Genomic DNA, 6,540 nt, shown 5'->3' on the forward strand with positions numbered 1-6,540 from the left:
TAGAGCATTGTTCAATTTCCACGTATATGTGGGCATTCTTCCCTTATTGTTATTGAAGACCAGTTTTAGGCCGTGGTGGTCCGATAGCACGCATGGGATTATTTCTATCTTTCTGTACCTGTTGAGGCCCGTTTTTTGACCAATTATATGGTCAATTTTGGAGAAAGTACCATGAGGAGCTGAGAAGAAGGTATATCCTTTTGCTTTAGGATAGAATGTTCTATAAATATCCGTTAAGTCCATTTGGCTCATGACTTCTCTTAGTCTGTCTACATCACTGTTTAATTTCTGTTTCCATGATCTGTCCATTGATGAGAGTGGGGTGTTGAAATCTCCCACTATTATTGTGTGAGGTGCAATGTGTGTTTTGAGCTTTAGTAAGGTTTCTTTTACATAAGTAGGTGCCCTTGTATTTGGGGCATAGATATTTAGGATTGAGAGTTCATCTTGGTTGATTTTTCCTTTGATGAATATGAAGTGTCCTTCCTTATCTTTTTTGATGACTTTTAGTTGGAAATTGATTTTATTTGATATTAGAATGGCTACTCCAGCTTGCTTCTTCTGACCATTTGCTTGGAAAGTTGTTTTCCAGCCTTTCACTCTGAGGTAGTGTCTGTCTTTGTCTCTGAGGTGTGTTTCCTGTAGGCAGCAGAATGCAGGGTCCTCGTTGCGTATCCAGTTTGTTAATCTATGTCTTTTTATTGGGGAGTTGAGGCCATTGATATTGAGAGATATTAAGGAATAGTGATTATTGCTTCCCGTTATATTCATATTTGGATGTGAGGGTATGTTTGTGTGCTTTCATTCTCTTTGTTTTGTTGCCAAGATGATTAGTTTCTTGCTTCTTCTAGGGTATAGCTTGCCTCCTTATGTTGGGCTTTACCATTTATTATCCTTTGTAGTGCTGGATTTGTAGAAAGATATTGTGTAAATTTGGTTTTGTCATGGAATATCTTGGTTTCTCCAACAATGTTAATTGAGAGTTTTGCTGGATACAGTAATCTGGGCTGGCATTTGTGTTCTCTTAGGGTCTGTATAACATCAGTCCAGGATCTTCTGGCCTTCATAGTTTCTGGCGAGAAGTCTGGTGTGATTCTGATAGGTCTCCCTTTATATGTTACTTGACCTTTTTCCCTTACTGCTTTTAATATTCTTTCTTTATTTTGTGCGTTTGGTGTTTTGACAATTATGTGACGGGAGGTGTTTCTTTTCTGGTCCAATCTATTTGGAGTTCTGTAGGCTTCTTGTATGTCTATGGGTATCTCTTTTTTTAGGTTAGGGAAGTTTTCTTCTATGATTTTGTTGAAGATATTTACTGGTCCTTTGAGCTGGGAGTCTTCACTCTCTTCTATACCTATTATCCTTAGGTTTGATCTTCTCATTGAGTCCTGGATTTCCTGTATGTTTTGGACCAGTAGCTTTTTCCGCTTTACATTATCTTTGACAGTTGAGTCAATGATTTCTATGGAATCTTCTGCTCCTGAGATTCTCTCTTCCATCTCTTGTATTCTGTTGGTGAAGCTTGTATCTACAGCTCCTTGTCTCTTCTTTTGGTTTTCTATATCCAGGGTTGTTTCCATGTGTTCTTTCTTGATTGCTTCTATTTCCATTTTTAATTCCTTCAACTGTTTGATTGTGTTTTCCTGGAATTCTTTCAGGGATTTTTGCGATTCCTCTCTGTAGGCTTTTACTTGTTTATTAATGTTTTCCTGTGCTTCCCTAAGTGTGTTCAGGTCTTTCTTGAAGTCCTCCAGCATCATGATCAAATATGATTTTGAAACTAGATCTTGCTTTTCTGGTGTGTTTGGATATTCCATGTTTGTTTTGGTGGGAGAATTGGGCTCCGATGATGGCATGTAGTCTTGGTTTCTGTTGCTTGGGTTCCTGCGCTTGCCTCTCGCCATCAGATTATCTCTAGTGTTACTTTGTTCTGCTATTTCTGACAGTGGCTAGACTGTCCTATAAGCCTGTGTGTCAGGAGTGCTGTAGACCTGTTTTCCTCTCTTTCAGTCAGTTATGGGGACAGAGTGTTCTGCTTTCGGGCGTGTAGTTTTTCCTCTCTACAGGTCTTCAGCTGTTCCTGTGGGCCTGTGTCTTGAGTTCACCAGGCAGCTTTCTTGCAGCAGAAAATTTGGTCTTACCTGTGGTCCCGAGGCTCAGGTTTGCTCGTGGGGTGCTGTCCAGGGGCTCTCTGCAGCGGCAGCAACCAGGAAGACCTGTGCCGCCCCTTCCAGGAACTTCAGTGCACCAGGGTTCCAGATGGTCTTTGGCTTTTTCCTCTGGCGTCCGAGATGTGTGTGCAGGGAGCAGTCACTTCTGGTTTCCCAGGCTTGTCTGCCTCTCTGAAGGTTTAGCTCTCCCTCCCACGGGATTTGGGTGCAGAGAACTGTTTATCCGGTCTGTTTCTTTCAGGTTCCGGCGGTGTCTCTGGCAGGTGTCCTGCTGCTCCTGGGCCCTCCCCCACGGGAGCCCAGAGGCCTTATACAGTTTCCTCTTGGGCCAGGGATGTGGGCAGGGGTGAGCAGTGTTGGTGGTCTCTTCCGCTCTGCAGCCTCAGGAGTGCCCACCTGACCAGGCGGTTGGGTCTCTCTCTCACCGGGTCTGGGAGCAGAGAGCTGCTCATCTTTACTATATCTTAATAAATAAAAAGGGGGAGTTATCCCTGTATGCTAAATAATGCTCCTTTTTATTTCAATTTTAAAATTTTGGATGCCAAAGTTTATGGCACCCTTCAACTGGGCATACTTCTGCCTAGGTGAAATAGAGAGATCCACTTATTGACATGTTCCTGCCCAGATATTTTATATGGGGAAGAGGGAATGTTTGTGTTTTTTCTACAGGATGCTACAAGAGTGTGCCAGCTGCCTGAGTGGTTGCTGAGACTTGCTGATCCTGGTTGCATAAAGATTCAGCTCTCCTGGTTTGGGTCCCTGGAGTCATTCCTCTACCCTGAGAGGAAGATAGAAGATTCCCCTTCACCTTTTGTCATCACAGAGATTTTGCCGTTGCTGCAGTCAGTGTTACCGCTGCATGTTCCCGTCCCACTATGGCCTGCTCTCTGACCCTCTGCACACTGCTGCTTGTTGGGGAAGACTGGACTCCAGCCGTTGCTGTCCCTTCATTTCCCTGGTGACTCTTGCTGCCTTAACTGGTAACTGGTGTTGTCATTTTACAGACTGTAGCTTCACAGAAAGCCACCTGTGTAAAACTACAGTGACTGGGGAACTCTGTCCTGGTTATACAGATCTCAGAAATGGTTCCATTGTCTGCTGGTTGTTCCAGAGAAAAATGACTGATCCTGAACTGTCCTAGAAAAGACCTTGACACTTTCGCTGCTATTGTAGCAGCCATTACTGCTGCAGACATTGTGTCTGCAGTGTCTGGAGTTACCCTCCCCCAATCTATTGTTAGACAAGTACAGTGGGTGAACTTTCTGGAGTAGTTACTAACAATTGGGAATTCTAAATTTTATCAAAGGAGCGGCTTGTCTACGGCCCTTGGTGGTAACAGCTGAGGAGGACCAAATGAGGTGCCCACTACTTATCGGGAGTGGCTCTGTCTGGTGCAGCCCTACGCTGTGGATCAGTGTTCATACTTGGTTGGTTTGCAAACTCAGATCTCAACAGAAATGTGACAAGGCCGTTATCACTCAAGCACTTGTGGCCATTGTACAAGGGGCCTCCCCTGGAATTTGGTTATCTTGCTCAGGACTCTCTCTGTATCTGAGTTCTCTGCTCCTGCACCCCATGGATCTGTGGGTCCATTGCACTAGGAGGAGAGGGACTCTCTCTGTATCTGAGTTCTCTGCTCCTGCACCCCATGGATCTGTGGATCCATTGCACTGGGATGAGAGAGACTCAGTGATCCTTTGATCAGCCCTTGCACATCGCTGAGGTTTCCTCATTGCACGCGATAGGGTGATCATGACTGCTATAAAATTATATAAATTATAAGGGTGAGACGTAGAGGGCCGCAATAACATTTGCCACCACTAGATGGCGCTGGCTCCCACTGCGCCCCACGTGGAAGGCCAGGATAGCCTCCGCCATTACAAGATGGCGCCAGCCTTCGCCTCGCTAGCCGGCCCCCCTTTCAGGAAGTTAACTGTGCGCATGTGCAAGAGTGCCTTCGTGCCAGGCCTTTGCCCACTCCGGGGCGTGCCTTATGAGATCATGGGTAACAACCAATCAGGTGTGGGTGCGCCGCACTAGGGTTTTATAAGCGCACCATGTTGGTGTGGCGGGGCTTCTCCTTAAGATTAGAATAAAGTTTTACTAATAGCAAGGACATCTATGTGTCCACGTGCTTCTTGCCGGCGGGAGGTCGCGCGCGGGACATGGGAAGCTGCAATAATTACAGATATTTTTATGATGAGTACTTTTTGTGTGTATTTTATTTGTTTTGGTTTTTGCACCATTTAGTCTAACCAATCCAGGCTGTAAAGGAAGATGACAGATTGCATTTCTCTGTAATACTTTGTGTCTGATGGTCCCCTTAGGACTGTTGAAGTGTGGATTGGAATGGAGAAGTCACAAGGGAGAGAGAAACTTGTTAACCTAGTAATTTGTCTTTCAGGCTTGATGTCTAAAATCTGCCCTAACTGCTGCACTTGCTCAGAGAACGACCTTTCAAATCTGCTTTCAAATCTGGTCAAATCACAGTCAAATCTGTAGCCTCAGAATCTTAGCACTCCTCATCATGGAATGGACAAGTTCTAGCTTTCTAGGCACAGTATCCAGGATGCTGTAGGCAGTGTATTTATCCTATAGCATCCAACCTGTGCTTTGGGAATCTTTGTTGTTATGACCAGAGTTGGTGTCAGGCACCCCACCCTTTCTCTCAAAAACACACCAGTAGAAATTCTATAGTTTGGGCTCCACTTTACTCTTTTCACATCTTCCAGGCTTTGCAGCAGCTGACCTCTGTGTTGTGGTGATGCTGGGTAAATATTATTTCCTTATCAAGTTGTTTATGTAGCTTCAGATGCTTTATGTAGCCCAGAATGCTAGGCTCAAAGTCACTTTCATTGCACTTAAGAATTTGCCCCAATTCTCTCCTATGTGGATCTGTAGTAAAGTTCTCACTACCTGGTATTATTACTCTTGATTCTTATACATGAGTTATAATTTCATCTTTTTACCTTATGTGTCCACACACGTCTCTTCTTAGACTGAAGACGGAGCCTGCATTAGCTTCCAAGGTTGAACAATGAGGCATTGAAAATGTGTGGCTTAGAAACAATAGAAATGTGCAGCTTTGCTGTTCTGGAGGCCGTTGGCCTGAAGTCAGGTGTTGATGAACTCGAGCTTCTTTTGAGAGCCATGGGAGAATCTTTCCTTCTCCTTCCTGCTGTTACTCCTGCCTAGTGTCAGTAATGGCTGTTTCCAGGTTCTGACGTCTTACTCAAGGAATAGAAGTAAATGTTCACAGATTGCGAAGTAGCAAGGAAACTTAATTCAAAAGCACAGTGGTAGCGCAAGGCCAGAATATGCTATCGAGAGCACTAGAGTATTCAAAGACCCAGGTTACTGGGGCTCCTTCTATGGGGTCTTAAGGAAAGAAGTGCTGATTATTAAGGGACACAGACTGTATTTTTCTCAGTGTCCCCTGCTTCCAGGCTTGGGTCAGGACACATCCTGTGTCTGTCCTGCCCCCTCTGTCTGACAGACCTAATCAGTCTTTTACAAATGCCTTTTGACTGTTCACTATTTGTTCATTCACTCTTTTTGCATAGTCTATTCATCAGGACCAGGTACAGCTAAAATCTGCAGGGATTTAACTTAGAGATTTTGCAGAGTCTAGTTTTAGGCAGGCTCAAATGCACCCATGTTAATGTAATACCCGTGTTTTCTGTATTGATGTTTTGCCAACCTCAGCATTTGACTCCTACCTCATCATCCTCAACACTTGGAGGAAGAAATGGGATGGCATGGCAAATGCGGTAGACTGGCCATCTTTGAGGAGGTTTCTTGCCAGTTGACATAGAACATTTATACTTATATTGCACTGGCTGCATTGGGTCTCAGGATGTCCTGATCGGTCTTGACTTGGATGTGCCTATCTATCTATCTATCTATCTATCTATCTATCTATCTATCTATCTATCTATCTATCTCCTGGATATATTAGAAATATGCTCTAAGTGCCCAAGTGCTCAGCATGAGTCTTATCTGTAAGAAAGGATTTGAAGAACGTACACTGGAGTAAAAGAGTTGCCATCTCTGTGATTCCTCACTCCATTCTTCTTAGATTTTTCTTGAACTGCATTCAATTGATGCAAATCCAAGGTAGTTAATATTAGGATATCGGCTCTCCCTAACCAGGTAGAGCTTCTATTTATTTGTCTTTTGCTTTTGAAATGCATGTGCACTGTTAGTTTAAAGTTTATTTTTAGGTAATCTATTTTGCTATATCAACTTCGATTTCATCCATTTTCTATCTGGTTATAACCAAGTCATAAGAAAACATGTCTGTATATAAGGCTTATAATTTACCATGTTAATAGTTCTTCAGTTTATTGTATTTTAATAGATAACTATG

Source organism: Rattus norvegicus, chromosome 2 (genome assembly GCF_036323735.1).
Source record: "Rattus norvegicus strain BN/NHsdMcwi chromosome 2, GRCr8, whole genome shotgun sequence".
NCBI lineage: Eukaryota > Metazoa > Chordata > Mammalia > Rodentia > Muridae > Rattus > Rattus norvegicus.